General features: G+C 34.5%; 1 non-coding gene across 1 annotated transcript; it reads right to left on the reverse strand.

The window, feature by feature from the left end:
* Window positions 1-1,571: 1,571 nt before the first annotated feature.
* Window positions 1,572-1,663, reverse strand: Trnay-gua. Its single transcript is given in 2 exon segments — window positions 1,572-1,607; window positions 1,627-1,663. It is a non-coding gene; the product is annotated as a tRNA-Tyr (tRNA).
* Between the last annotated feature and the right edge of the window lie 14,036 nt (window positions 1,664-15,699).

Below are 15,699 nucleotides of genomic sequence, written 5' to 3' on the forward strand. Positions count from 1 at the left end.
AAAATAAGGAAAAAGAATAAGAATTTTATGCACCCCCGTGAAACAGTTCGAGCCTAAAACCTCTGCTAATCAAATTACTATGTGCAATCTATATAGTCTATAGACTGCCCAACTTTTGAAGGATAACGCACCCTATTCGGTTCGGGAAATATCAATTTTCGTTGCTCGAAGTCGAGTAAACTCGGTCAACTCCAAAATACATGAAAAATCGATTTTGTACTTTTCGAACAGACACTTTCAGTTCATGACCAATCGTTAAATTTGTAAAATTTCGAAAGTTTTACGTTGAAAAATTTGAACTTTTCTCCTTATTTTTCCTTAATTTCAACTAACGATTTCCTTATTTCTCCTTATTTTTGTGCTAAAACCTCCTTAATTCCTTAATAAGGAGTCCGAAATTAGAGTGAGAGGCCTGGTGTATATTGTATATTATTGTCTATGTATATGGAAGATGGCAGGCTGGAAAATTTTTTAGGATGACATGGACTAATTTACTTCGATTTAACTAAATTACAGTCGCCGACTCTCAAATATGTGAAGTATTTTGTTTCAGTTGGTCCACCCAAGTAAGTTGAAGTGTTCTTACGTCAACCATAAGCACTTTCGTCAGCTGAAAAACAGTTGAATCAAAATGCGTCACTCATTCAATTGTCGCAGACTGTATCTAAAAAAAACGCTAAAAAACCAATCTTTTCGTCAGAAATTCGGGTTTTTCATCAATTCACCACATTTATCAACCCTATCTACAACTGTTGTTGTTGTCCTTATTGCTCGCTATTGCTTAAAAACGAGCAAAAAAAACTAACGGGGCAAATATTTATAGAGAATCCTTTGTTAGGCAGACGACAGTCCTTAAAAAATCCTTAAAATTTTAAGATAGAAAATACTCAAATTCACAGAAAATCTATAGACAATCTTGAAGAGAATCCACAAACTCATAGAAAATCCTTAAAGGGCTCAAGCAAATCCTTGAAAATTGAAAAAAAAACCTCCCACAGAAGGAGTAAAAAATCCTCAGAGGATTGTCTTTTTGAAAATCGTTTGTCAGCGAAATTTACAAATACCTGCCACTCGATTAAACCTCAGAAACAAAAACAACATCAAAGTGTTTCAGTCAACGTTCAAAAAATTTGCGTAATATAAGTCATCTTTTATCGACACAACTTAACGAATATGGGGCACAGCCTGTGGCTAATGAGATCTTATACAGATAAAATGTGTGACATGGAAGGTAATGAAATGAAAGATTTTCTATTAATCGGTCGAAAATACTTTACGTCAATAGAACCAGTAGATTCAATCGTCAAGTTTCTATCTGATATACTTTCCACTGTCCAATTCGTTCGTATCAAAACAATTTTCTGTAAATTAACACTTCACATCGTTTTCCACTTGTTTCTTATTCCACTGCCAACAGTCACTGAGTACTGTGGTTCTACCCATTATTTATAGAGAATCGTAAATCTCTTCATCTTCAAATTATTTATTTAAAACGAGACACTTTTAGTTGAGTATATTAACAATTGATGAGATACAGTCCAGCCTGCATTTTTCATTGAAGAAAAAAAAATTCCTTCGAGCCGGATTTGAACCAGCGACCTATGGATTACTGGCAAGTTTCTCTAACTACAGTCCACCGCTCTACCAACTGAGCTATCGAAGGTTGCATGCTACGATCAACTTTTTAAGTATTTATACGAAAACAACTGAAAAGTATCTAATACTGTGCTGAAAGTATAGCCTAGCCTACCTACATTGTGTATTTCTTACTGGGCGCTTCTCTGAAAGTCAGCCAAAAAAAAATCGACTGATAATGAAATTATCAGTCAATGTTCATCGATATTTATCGATGAAACATTCGATTGCGATATGGATTTTTGAAAGAAATCGGTAATCGATTCCAAGAAAATGATCGATATTTTTTCAATTGAATGAATTATCGGACATGCCTATATTCAATGTGAAAAGTAAAGGCAACTGAATGAACCTAAGGATTTTATTGGTATAATGATCTACATTTTTGTACATTTGCACAAAAATGAGCAATCATTCATGTTCATGGTAAAAAGAAAAAAAATGAAGAATAACTTCGCCAAACATATGTCACTAAGTTCTATGGGAATTTGGTTGACATTGACTGTAATCTAAGGTTTATTGTGTAAAAGTGAAATGGTATCATTATTCACAGGGTCTTTGTTGTAGTCATCCAATAAATATTAGCCCAAAAATGTATCTCACGTTTTATTCAAGATCACATCAGAAAAACATTTTAATTACACGAACCAAATAATTATCTTCATCATCATAGGTTGTTTTCAAATGTGCAGAGCATATTAGCGATATGAAGAGAATTATCTCATCATTTTTTTTGGTCTAAGCAAAAAAAATGCAAACAACGAAACAGTCAAATCAAGTTATATCAACTGTGGTATCTGAATAACATTATTTAATTACCTGGGTTTCACTTGTAAATATTTCAAGCAAATTATCAGATCAAAAATCAGACTCAAATTAATAAATCGAAGCAAAGACGAATCTGAAATCGATGACTTGCTCAATTTTACCGAAAAAGTTATTAATTTTCATTATTGTTCTTCTGATCGGATTTTTTGATTTAAATTTTTTTTTTCTCTTAACTTCATTCTATTTTGAGATGTGGTCAATTATGTTATAAAATAAATTGATTTTGAAATGACTTCTGGCTTTTTTGTATAAGCCTTGGGTAGCAGTGTGGTTCGGTAAGTGATCATGAACGCAGCATAATTTTTGTTTCTAAAAGTTTAAATTTTTTTTTTCTTCAGATTTATTTTGATGAGCATGTGATCAAGTTGTTGTAGAGTGTACACTGTACACGCCATTCGTTCGTTTATTTAGTTAAATTGTTAAAACTGTTTTATCGAACGATCGAAAGGTACACGATTACTAAGCTTTAAATGAAGTTTTAATTTAAACTTATTCTGAGAGACTGCTGATCGTTCATTCGTTTCAGCCGTCCTATTGATGTCGAGAGAATACAGTTTTTCTTTCTGTACCCAGGTGATGGGTCTGCCTGTTTTTCATCGAAAAGTATAAAAAATCTCTGCTTTTGCAGCATTTATCGAAAGGCAGGCAGATTTACACTTACACTTATTTTCGATCAGCGCTACAACGCTTTTGACTAAAATACTCAAACGAGAAAAAGTGCTGGGTTGAAGAACATAGAATATTATGCTCATAATATTCTGTATTCTTCAACACAACGCACAACTCAGGGTTCTCTTCTACTTTCAACTATAAAGTAGTCGAACAACAAGTGACTAAGTACTTAAGTAAATTCTTTTTCAAAAAGATGAACGGACGATTACTTGGAAAAAGGTGTTGCCATACGATCTAGTCTGTACAATTTTGTTTCTTTGCCAAAAGTCAAGCATAGCGAGCGGTAAGTAGGGTAAAACAACCAAATACGAGCTCCTACAGAAATGCGAGTCCTTTATTTTCTTTACTTTTGATCGTTTGAAGACTTTACCCTATCACATTAAAAAGACAATGTAAAATTGGTCGAAAATAGAATACAATTTGTGCTGATGTCCTGTTGTGTTTTGGTATATCCAAAAATGTCTCGATTACATTTGGAAGTCCTTCTAGGAAATCGATGTACGAGAATTTTGTCCGATTAAGATAGCTAATATTCCGAAGTCTATAACACTCCAAACTATTTTTCTTACCTTACCATCAGTAGACACAAACCAATTCGTAAGTTTTTCCATTAAATAAAAACTTTTGATTGAACATACCGGCCTCAATATTGTAGCCAAGAAACCACTCTATTATAATATTTATTTATGCAACGAACGGGAAAGCATGACATTAGCATTCGAATATTTTTGCCCATCCCGAACGACATAAAATAATAAAACAATAATATATACACAAACTCAAAGGGTTGAGCCATAAGGAAATGTTCGTTGTTGGTTTTTTTCTTCTTCGGCTAAAAGTAATGCCATAAAATGTGACCATTTCGCATTGCATAATCAACCACATTTCTTTACAACATTATCCCGAAAAAGATATTTTCAGTTTTTATGAGACGGTTTTCGGTTTTTTAACAGTAAATTTTATTGTCGTTTAAGGAAAAGTGAAACTTGTCATAAAATCCTTTCATTTCTCTTTCAGTGGGATTGAAGAATAACGAAATTGTTCGGTTGATTTTTCTTCCTTATGTTTGTAGTTGGTTTGGTGACATGAGATGAAAGAATTGTTTAAATGCAAAAGTTCATGGACTATAGTACTCTGCCTAAACTAAGTGCGTGCAGTTTTGCATTTATTTACATCAATTTAAAAATAAAAGTTTCGTAAACGATAAGGTGAAATTCGACATTTTTTCTGATTTAGTAGTGTTGTTGTGGTTTGTAATTCATTTGTCGTTGAACAATTGAAAAACTAGATTTTTATTTTCTGAATTTTAGTTAGATAATGTGCACCAGCTCTTATTATGTCACGGTCATGGCGCTCGTACATCTTAAGAATGCAATAGTAAAATAAAAAAATCTAGATTTTCATTTGTTTAACCAGATTTGTGTAGAGTCATTTACAGACCACAACAACCTCCAAAACAGAAAACATGTCGAATTTCACCGTCACCTGTAATACCGCACGGACCTGTTGCAATTGAAAAAATCATAATTTTTAGGTCCCCAGAACCAGAACCCAGAACCTAAAAAAATCAGCCAGTTGTTTTCACTTGACGCCGGCTAACGTGGCTGAGGTTGTGATCGATCTTTGGTATTCAGCTAGCGGATGACTATCATCTGTTATTTTATCGATAACTACTGAAAGAACAAACAAGCATATTCAATGGAAATGAAGTACTAGATTGGAAATTGGCATCTTGAAATGCTAAGGCAAAAAGAAGTAATAGATCTAAAATACTAAAACTGTTGGCAGTTGGCATGTTTGACGCCTGTAAAGGGCTAGGCAAATGGAATCTTTTTAAGAATCGCAATTAAAACTGGGCAATTTTTGGCTTTAGTTGCAGAGGCTCGAGATGATGCAATCTCTGTGTACACTTTGCATTATCTAATTAAATACAAATTATAAATAGAATTTATTTTTTTCAAAATATCGGATTAATTCTCCTGAAAACTCAAATATTTTGCGAACAAATCTAGGCAAAAAGAATTAACTTCACGAAATACTGGTCTGTGCTCTGGTAAAATGTAAATAAAAAAAATTACAATTTTTTAATGAAACGATCATGTTTGATTACCAATATTGTGATGACAGATTCATTTAATTCCATAATGTACTGAGAAAGTTCTGAAAAACTTACAAGATAAATACAAATTATTCTTCGTATTGTTGAGAATTTCAGATTTTTCTGTTACTTTTTTTTTGAAACATAAATCGTATAATATATGCCAGTCCAGTCCATATCGACACAAAAAAAAAATGTTTTTTTTTAGAGTAAAGATAAAAATTAATACAAAAAAAAGCATTATAGAAACCACACACACATCATACTTCGTATTTATTTAAACCAATATAGGCAGGCACAGTAACAAAAAAAAAAACTTTTTTTTCCACTCCGCTTTGAGAACGAAAAAACTTTTGGTTTTAAATGCTTTTTTGTGTGATATTGATGTAAAAAAAAAGTTTTGAGGCACGCGTCAACACTTCTTTTTTGTGCATCATTTTTTATATTAATTTTTTTTCCCATTAAATATAAAAGATCAATATGGAAAAAAGTGTCAACAATTTTTTTTTCTGTTTTGTCTGGTCGTGCTTTCAATTGAATTTCAAGTGGGCTTCTGTTTTTCATTCTATTTCCCTCTGTATTGGAATTCTATTCGAATTAGCACCGGTAATTAAGTGCTTTTTGTATATATATCATCAAACCAATCAAAGCACACACAAAATCATCATGATCAACCAGCAGTATTCAATTATATATCTCTACTCGAAACAGTGCAAAAGGTAACCCCTTTTCACATTAGAATAGTATTGATGTCACCAATTTCATAAAATATATTTGGAGTATACCAAACGAACGAATTACACTTAACCCTCTCCTTTGTAGCTTTCATTGATACATATTCATATGTATCGATTATTATTGGTATTATTGGTTGCGTTGTAATAATAATTTCGTTTCTTCATTGTTAAACTGTGTGTTGCGTGTACAATATTTATTGTTATGATTTTTCATGTAAATATAGCAGTTCGTGTGGCAGAATTATTGTTGCCTCTCTTTTGTTCAACAATATTGTAAAAAAGTGATTTTGATGATGTAGATGCAATTGTACCAACAATAAAAGAAACAGGTGGATGATTGTTGTTGGAATGTTGATTGAACAGACAATGAGTTGAAAAGGGTTCGGGACAAAGGTAAATTAAGACTACTTATATCACTGCTTTGTGGAATTTTATTTTGCGATGGTAATTCATTGATTGAAAATAAAACTATTGAATATTCACTCGGCATAAATACCTTTAATTCGCAGCACAGCACGGAAACGATTAAAGTCATTTAAAGACACTTGCAGACTGCAAGTTGCAATGGTCTGTATTTCCGGTGAGCTTCGATGGTTGTGGTGTTTGTAGTTCGAGACGAAAGGAAACGATGCACCCACTCAGATAAAAATAACAATCTCCAAACCCTTATGCAATGAGTTTTAACGTTGGTGGCCGTCAAAAGAAGTCTTCTCGCGTTTTTATTAATAGGTAAGAAAATACCAGCTTTTTACCCAATCTACATGTCCAATGGCTAAAAAGGTTTATGTTCTCGGTTGCACGAATAACTATTTTCACCCCTGAGAAAAGTGGATGAAGTGGAATCCTATTAAGTTATGGAAGAAACTCGTTTTCTCACTCGCAAAATTGGGAAATGTTGTAAGGGGGAAAGGGTTTTCATAAGTCCGAACATACCCATGCTGCTTGAGTTTCGATTCTTCTATAGATGTTTACAGAGTGCAACAAATCTACATTTGTTGACGAAGCCATTGTTGTACATAGTTACCTCGAATGCTACTAATATATCTCATCAAGAGCGAAGCCGTGTCATTGAGACAAACCCAATACTCTTTCTAGCATGTAAATTACAGCGTAGTCAGCCAAAATGTAGAATAGTGTTTGTCGAATACAAAATAAGGTGTGAATTTGACACATAGAGCTAGAGTTTGTTTGCTAGAGAGAGGGAGTATTGAACACCCCAATGTCGACTTTGTAAAACTTTCACAAATCCACCCACATTAAACGTTATGGAGCAAACCCTTGCTTTGTTCGCTCTGTGGTAGCTTTACAATAGACAAGCCACGACTCGTGGCCCGCGATGTAGCGACTTTGATCATTTCATTTCAACTATGATTCACTAGACTTGTCCGTTAGCAAATTGGTGTAGTGTTCTTAGAGCATTGATGAAAATAGTCATTTGTGTACCTGATTTGCACGATTGATTTTCGGCAATTTCGCGAGTTGTAGGCCGAACGGAGAAAGGCTTACAAGCGAAAGTGCCTAAGGAGGTACACAAATGAATTTTCATGCAAAGGGCCGAAAACTCGAGAAAAAATCAAAAATGTCCCTCATTTTCGGCCCGAAGAATGAACATGGTATTGTTGAACTGCATATTAATGCAAAAAGTCAAAAGACGAGTTTAATTTTCTCTCAGGTCGAAGCAGTGGTCGAATGTCTTATCATTGAAATGTTATTACATTGCATGACCGCTTTAGCATTTTCAGTCACTGATTATGCCACTCTTTCAAACTCCCTATTTATTTTTCTGGTTACATCTTCCTCAAATTCATCTAACAATTTTTGCACTTTTTCATTTTATTCTAAAAAAAATCTTTTTAATTAATACAATTTTCGACATCCTTCGCTTTTACAATTAATATAATAGCACTACATCCAGGAGCAGGGAGTGTAATTATATTCAATGCAACATTCAATGAATTAAAACCGAAAATGAGCAACAAATTTCTGCGAAAATGATATGCCGTCTATATGACGAAATGTAATGTAAAGAGGTTGGTAGTATCTGCAGGGAATAATTTGAACCTTCATTAGTATATTATGTGTATCCTCAAAAGACATTCGAGTAAATAACGTTCACGCATGTAAACTTTATTTGCGATGACATTATTTTTATTATTGCTTCGGTTTTATATGCGATGCTTCATGTACAACACATCATTTTTCATATAATAACCAAGTTTTCTATTTACATTTACTGTGTGACGGTTGAACATATATGTACATTTATATCCCATATCCATTCCCATACGACTGAAAAAAGAAGAGATTTTTAATTCAACGTAATATATTCAAACACTCGAATCTTTGATTCATGTTGGATATATATGGAATGGAAGATAGCCGTCTTTTGTTATAAAATTTTATTTCAGAAAAATTTCCGCATGGTCATTACTCTGCTGCATGTATATTTGAATACACGACGTATCACAATACGGTTTGTCAGACGTTTATTCAAGAAATAAGGGATTTCGAACGGTTAAGGACCTCAATGACCTTTATAAACTTTTTTGAAAAATCAAATGTAAAGGAAACGACAAGGGAAACTACTATTACACACTCTGCATAATATTCGTTCCGTTGCTTAAGAATTAACATACATATGTTTGAGTTGCTGTTTAGGGTGCTGGTATGTTATACTTTTCATATTTTAAATACGGTTTCACTTAATGTAAACTATACATTGAAATGTTTCATGGTTTTCGTGCGATTGCTGTTTCCGTATGCAGAAGAAAAAACTGCTTTGAACTCATAAACAATTGCAGATTATGATATCGAAGCAAAATAGTATTTGGAAAAATATCCAAAATATGTTCACTGTTCGTAACACATTATCCATAAGTTCAAACCTCAGATTTGGAGAGTTCTGATTTCTAGGACTTTTCCAATTTCACGTTAAGTCTAGTCCATAACAGACTCATTCAGTTCTAGGTAATTTGTTATTCTTTCGAAAATCTTACTCTATACCTAACCATTATTCTCCCCGTGACCTTTATCACTTCTCAGACAACATATCATCGGAATAATTATCGAGTCTCTTACTTCCGCCTGATCGAAGAATTTCTGGCAGATGGAAAATCTTTTACTTCATTAGTTTTACATACATGTTTGCTATATGAGGAGAGATATGCATGAACCGAAAAAAAATTATTTGAGAAATGTCTTTTTGTGACGGTTAGCGCATATTCTCCTCATATAAGACCATCTCCATATATAATTGCTTATTTTTGTCGTCGCGTCCATAATAGATGATAAAGCAGCTTAAGTACCTTACTATGAGTTGTCTAACGTAACTTGCAATTCTAGTACTTCAAAGTTTAAGAAACATAAGCGACTAGGAGTTTAGTGGAATTTATTAACTATGAAAAGATTCAAAGTTTCACAGGTAGCAAGGACAGCATTACAGCTTGAGCTGCTGTTTTGACGAATAAATGTCAATGCGCATGCATCCAAAGGAAGAAGATGCACTATTAAAGGTAAATAGAAATTCCGATATAGAAATTAAGTTAGGACCAATTAACGAAATATAAGTTCATAGCCGTACTTGCGTACGATTTGCTTTTCAATAACTGGAGTTTCTGAATTTTCACCAAAATTCTTTCCTGAGTCAAGTAATAAAAGTAATAACAACGTCAGAATGATGGATGATGCATTTGAATGTTTGAGACTATTCATAGGTACGTCTAAATGTTTTCAATAATGTCCATTAATTCATTCTTTGAAGGAAGGGAATCTCATTTAAATTGACTGGACCACAACTTTGTTGATCTTGATGTGTGTTTACGTCTGATTTAAGAACAATTCGAATGTAATAATTACTATCAACAAAACAACAATACCAAAAAAGAAATCGTTAAGCTACAGACACCTTAGGATAAGACCTCGACTAAGACGTTCTCTATTATTACCTGCCTACTTCTTCATGTGCAAATAATCTTTCATTCTGATCAAACTATCAAACATTGTACACACATTAAGAAAGAAGAAAAAAAATACGAAAAAAAATCTCTCAACTTGTTTCACACAGTTCCCGAAAAACAAGATTTCAAAAAAAGCAGCTGCGTGCACCATCAACATCACTTTTACTTTATACATAGCATAACATACATACATAATATGCAATGCAACTCGTAATGGTTTCATTCTCTATCCCCCAAACAATATGCGCTTAACTGCATTGTTCCGTAAAGTGAATTGAAGATTTTAAAGAAGAAAAAATCTTTTTTTTTGCTCAGCATGAAAAAAAAATTCCCAAGGATATCTTCGCCCTCACAACAATGAAAATGAATATAACGCATACATAATGCATAACATAAAGCACAGACATCCCAGGTTGGTATTTCATAAATTGTTTCTTGAAAAGAAAAAAAAAATTCTTACGAAGTATTGCACATGACGTGATGTAATCTAATACAATTACACTTGTGATAGCTGAATGGGTAATTATATGTATATGCTGGGTCCGATCATATTTGAAAACAGCGTAAATTAATACAACCTGCCGAACGATCGATGGTATTTGTATTCAAGGACTCACGTCGTACCTACAGTTACAACTGTAAACTTGAATTTGATTGAATCTTTTATGAACGGCTTTCATCTGTTATCGATTTCAACCTCAGCAATAAACGACAATATTTGGTAGTGTTTAACAATTGAAGTAGTAGATTTGGCATCAATCTTTTGAAAGCACCTAGATGAAATGAAGTAGTAGATTTGATAATAAAACCGCGGATATGCTTGTCGTATGTGCCCAGGACATTGATTATGTGGATTGAAAAATTTGTTCCTCATCTAGATATTCTATTCAAGGAACACTACATGTTTTCTGCCTCGAAACAGTATTATCAATATCGGTTCAGGCTAGGATTCAACTTTTCTGGCAAGAATATAATAACGACTGGATGACACGATATACCTCGCTTATTTAATGTCCTAGCAATCATAGAATACAGTTTTACATTTTCTGTAACGCAAACATTTGTTGACAAGTACATCATTAAGTTTTTCATTCATCATACCAATAATTCGAGACCCAAATTACACAAATCTACCAAAATGAGATGATTGTGTGCCATATACGAATATGAATGGATGTTAGATGAAAAAAGCGAAGTTATTTACTAAAATCATTAATGTACGATCATACACTTGATTAGATAGATCACGCATCCGGGAACGATCATATTATATATTAGTTGTTGTGTGTATGCACACCTTTTTTTATGGATCCATTTGAATATACACGAGAGTGTAGCCATAAGCTGAAGAGATTTGATCATAATATTCTTTCAAATGAAATGTCATTATTGTAATTATAGTGATTTGGCTTTTATAACCATAGAAAAATGAATGACTTTTTTCGGCTGAGATAATTAGATATTCAACGGAATTATAGTGGCCATAAAGAATTTCGATTTTTGTTATTCAAGACATTTTAATGGATCGGAGCAATTTTTAATCTTGTACTCTATGCAAAGAATTTTATTTTTGACCGATTAATATTCACCAGTGTTACAGTATCCAAATGTTCACTGTCCAGGTATCGGTCCAGGTACAAATACTTGCGGTTTAAAAACATGCTTTCTATGATAATTTAATTAGGCATGAGTGCATAAGAAACCAATGACATAACGATAAAATATCTTAGTTTTTAAGTGTTTGATTCAAAATCTTTGTCTTCATTAGTTGAAGTATATGCATACGTGTCGGGGATATATAAGAGAACACAAGCGACAGCTCATCTCTTATTTTTGCCGTTGTTGCCGATAACAGATGATTCGCCGTTTTATAAACAGGAATAGACTGGCAATACGTAGACAGACGTAAAACTGAAGCTTGCGTAAGTTAACCGATATTACGTATGTATAACATACACAAAATACACTACAAATTCGTCGATGAAACTTCAAACAAAATTTGAAAAATAATCCATACGAATCAACGTTGGGGCTGATGATAAATTTATGGTACTCACTTACATCATTAGACATTTCGTATTTGCTTGAGCGCCCGATACCATATTTTTGAATGAAGCGCCAGTCTAATTATTATTTAGTTTAAGGCCTTTCGTGTGTTGTTAGGGGTAGATTATTATTGGTCTTGTTTTATAGTCGCTGAACAGTCAGCCTTTGTGGATGGCTCGCATTTTTTTTCGTAATTTCGGCGGCCGTATGACCATTGACCAGTTGAGTTATTAAGGAAGTTGCAATTTTCACTATTGATATAAGTTAACGTAGAGTTTGGTAGATTTTGACACAATTTGTGATGAGTGCGTTTAATTTAATGCCATTCGCCATCGTGTATCGCTCAGCTTGTTCTGTCACGACCTTGATAGTGACAACTTCAAATGATAATAGTAGATTGCGTGGAAAATCTTTGTTTTGACGAGTGTGGAGTTCGCCTTCGGCTCAGCATACAACCACACGAGTTAAAACAACGATTTCCGCACAATTTTCGCAGCACATAGGAAGCAAATGATTTTTAAATTACAGTTAATGTCAACTGAAGTTTTATCTCTGTTTGATTCAGTTTGTTTACCAGCTGAGCCATTCATAGATTCACACTGATTATTATGTGGGTTTCGTAGTCACATGAACGTGTTACACATTAGCAGTTTGATTGCATGAATGAACCAGCTGGTAAAAAAGCTGAAGTGAACCTAGACACAAATTTGGCTCACATCAGCTGTAAGTCAGAATTGCATGTGTTATAAAAAGGAAGGGCTGTTATCTTTCCGACCCGAAGATAAAATAAATTTTCATAATCCAAATGCCATCTGAATAACTTCACCTGAGGCATAGCACTGTTCCTAGCATAAACATGGAACAGAAAACCTACGTCGCTTGTATTTTCGTCGATTTAAAACGAGCATTTGACACTGTCGATCCTGAACGTCTTGAAAGGAAATTACGTCGCATTGGTTTCTCGCATCGAGCAGCCAAACTCAACTTGGGATACCTTAAAGACCGACAAACCGCCACACCGATTGGAACGATCACCAGCAATTTCAAACGCATTATTGTGGGAGTCGCGCAAGGTTCTATAATTGGCCCGCTCCTGTTCATTATGTACATTAACGATGTCCTTCAGATCGATTATATCGGCAAAGTACTGTTGTATGCGGATGACACCGTCTTGTACTACGCAGCGGAATCTCCTGCAGAATTGGAACAAATGATGCAACGCGACGTTAAAATGCTTCACAAGTGGCTCAACTTGAATGTGTTAACGCTAAACACGGGAAAAACCTGCTACTTGACTTTTGGGCGAGCAAGTAAACTTCCCGATTTCAACATCACGATCGAAGGCAAGGTCATTCAACGCGTGCGTTCGTACAGATATCTGGGACTTGTTCTGGATGAGAACCTATCATTTGGCCTTCACGTTGATTATGTCAAAATGATGTTCCGTCCGTTCATCGCACTTATGTGGAGGCGTGGAAACTTCATCCCGATTGAAAAGAGAAGGCAGAGCTGTACAACGCCTATGTACAAAGTCACATAGTTTACATGCTCCCTATCTACAGTCAAGGCAACAAAACTAAACTTGATGAATTGCAAATAATTCAAAATAAGTGCATTAAAGCGACCTTCCGACTGCCTAGAGACACACCGACAACGTTCCTGTACAGCTGCAATCTGGTTCCGATTCACCAACTGGCGATAGTCGAAAGAATTGTTCACTTGCATAGGATGCTCAATTCACACACTAAAAATGGATTCAACATTAGGCTGAATACAGACGTTTCAACACGTTCCTCTAGGCGACGTAGCCAATTGCATGTTGCTAATGACCACCCGTCGCTCGCGATTTCTATTAGAGAATACAATCGACTTAGTTCTCAAATTCGGCAACTTAGAAACCTGAACGCTTTCAAAGCGGAAGTGAAGCTTAAAGTCATGAATGAAAGTGAGAACTTTTGTGCCTTCTCTCCTTTTGTGTTTATTAACTAAGACTGTGATAACGTTTGTGATGTTTTTAGCCCCGTACGAAGTACAAAGGGGCTTATAGGATTACGATGCCGTGTGTAATTGATGGAATTCGAAGCAGACGGTAAGGGCAAAGTGTTTGCCTATGTTCATAGATGACGAATCCGCAATAAAAATTTGGGCCGTCTGTCCGTCTGTCCGTCACGTCGATATCTTGAGTAAATCAAATCCGATATCAAAAATTTTTTTTCCCTGAAAGATAGTCAAAATAGTGAGGCTAAGTTCAAAGATGGGCATATTCGGGTCGGCCCTTCGTGAGTTAGGGCCACCTAAGTGATTTAAGGTCTTTTGGTGATATTTATGGCAAAATAAACTATGGAAATGTAAATGACCCGGCAAATGATAGGTATTGTCAATACCAATGCAGGAAAAAAAAGGTTTTTAAAATCGGGTGAGTGGACCGTGAGTTAGGGCCTTAGAAGTGAAAAGCTACTAGGGCCCTATGTGTATTTTACATAGAACTCAAGTAAATTTAATCCGTTTTTCGTAATTTTTGTTTCATTTGGAAGCTAATCGAACGCCGAATAGAAAGTTGTTGAAAAATTATTAAATTTGGGTCCTTGGACTAAGGCCACTACTAGGGCCCTATGTGTATTTTACATTGAACTCGAGTAAATTTCATTCGTTTTTCGTAATTTTTGTGTCATTTGGAAGGTAATCAAAGGCCGAATAGAATGTTGTTGAAAAAAAAATTAAATTTGGGTCCTCGGACTAAGGCCGCTACTAGGGCCCTATGCGTATTTTACATACAACTCGAGTAAGTTTCATCCGTTTTTCGTAATTTTTGTTTCATTTGAAAGATAATCGAACACCGAATAGAATGTTGTTGAAAAAAAAAAATTGGGTCCTCGGACTAAGGCCGCTACTAGGGCTCTATGTGTATTTTACATATAACTCGAGTAAATTTCATCCGTTTTTCGTAATTTTTGTTTCATTTGAAAGATAATCGAACACCGAATAGAATGTTGTTGAAAAAAAAATTAAATTTGGGTCCTTGGACTAAGGCCGTTACTAGGGCCCTACGTGTATTTTACATATAACTCGAGCAAATTTCATCTGTTTTTCGTAATTTTTGTTTCATTTGGAAGGTAATCAAAGGCCGAATAGAATGTTGTTGAAAAAAAAAAATTGGGTCCTCGGACTAAGGCCGCTACTAGGGCCCTATGCGTATTTTACATACAACTCGAGTAAATTTCATCCGTTTTTCGTAATTTTTGTTTCATTTGAAAGATAATCAAACACCGAATAGAATGTTGTTGAAAAAAAAAAAATTGGGTCCTCGGACTAAGGCCGCTACTAGGGCCCTATGCGTATTTTACATACAACTCGAGTAAATTTCATCCGTTTTTCGTAATTTTTGTTTCATTTGAAAGATAATCAAACACCGAATAGAATGTTGTTGAAAAAAAAAAAATTGGGTCCTCGGACTAAGGCCGCTACTAGGGCCCTATGCGTATTTTACATACAACTCGAGTAAATTTCATCCGTTTTTCGTAATTTTTGTTTCATTTGAAAGATAATCGAACACCGAATAGAATGTTGTTGAAAAAAAAAAATTGGGTCCTCGGACTAAGGCCGCTACTAGGGCCCTATGCGTATTTTACATACAACTCGAGTAAATTTCATCCGTTTTTCGTAATTTTTGTTTCATTTGAAAGATAATCAAACACCGAATAGAATGTTGTTGAAAAAAAAAATTTGG

The sequence above is a fragment of the Bradysia coprophila genome, unplaced genomic scaffold (genome assembly GCF_014529535.1).
Source record: "Bradysia coprophila strain Holo2 unplaced genomic scaffold, BU_Bcop_v1 contig_151, whole genome shotgun sequence".
Classification (NCBI taxonomy): domain Eukaryota; kingdom Metazoa; phylum Arthropoda; class Insecta; order Diptera; family Sciaridae; genus Bradysia; species Bradysia coprophila.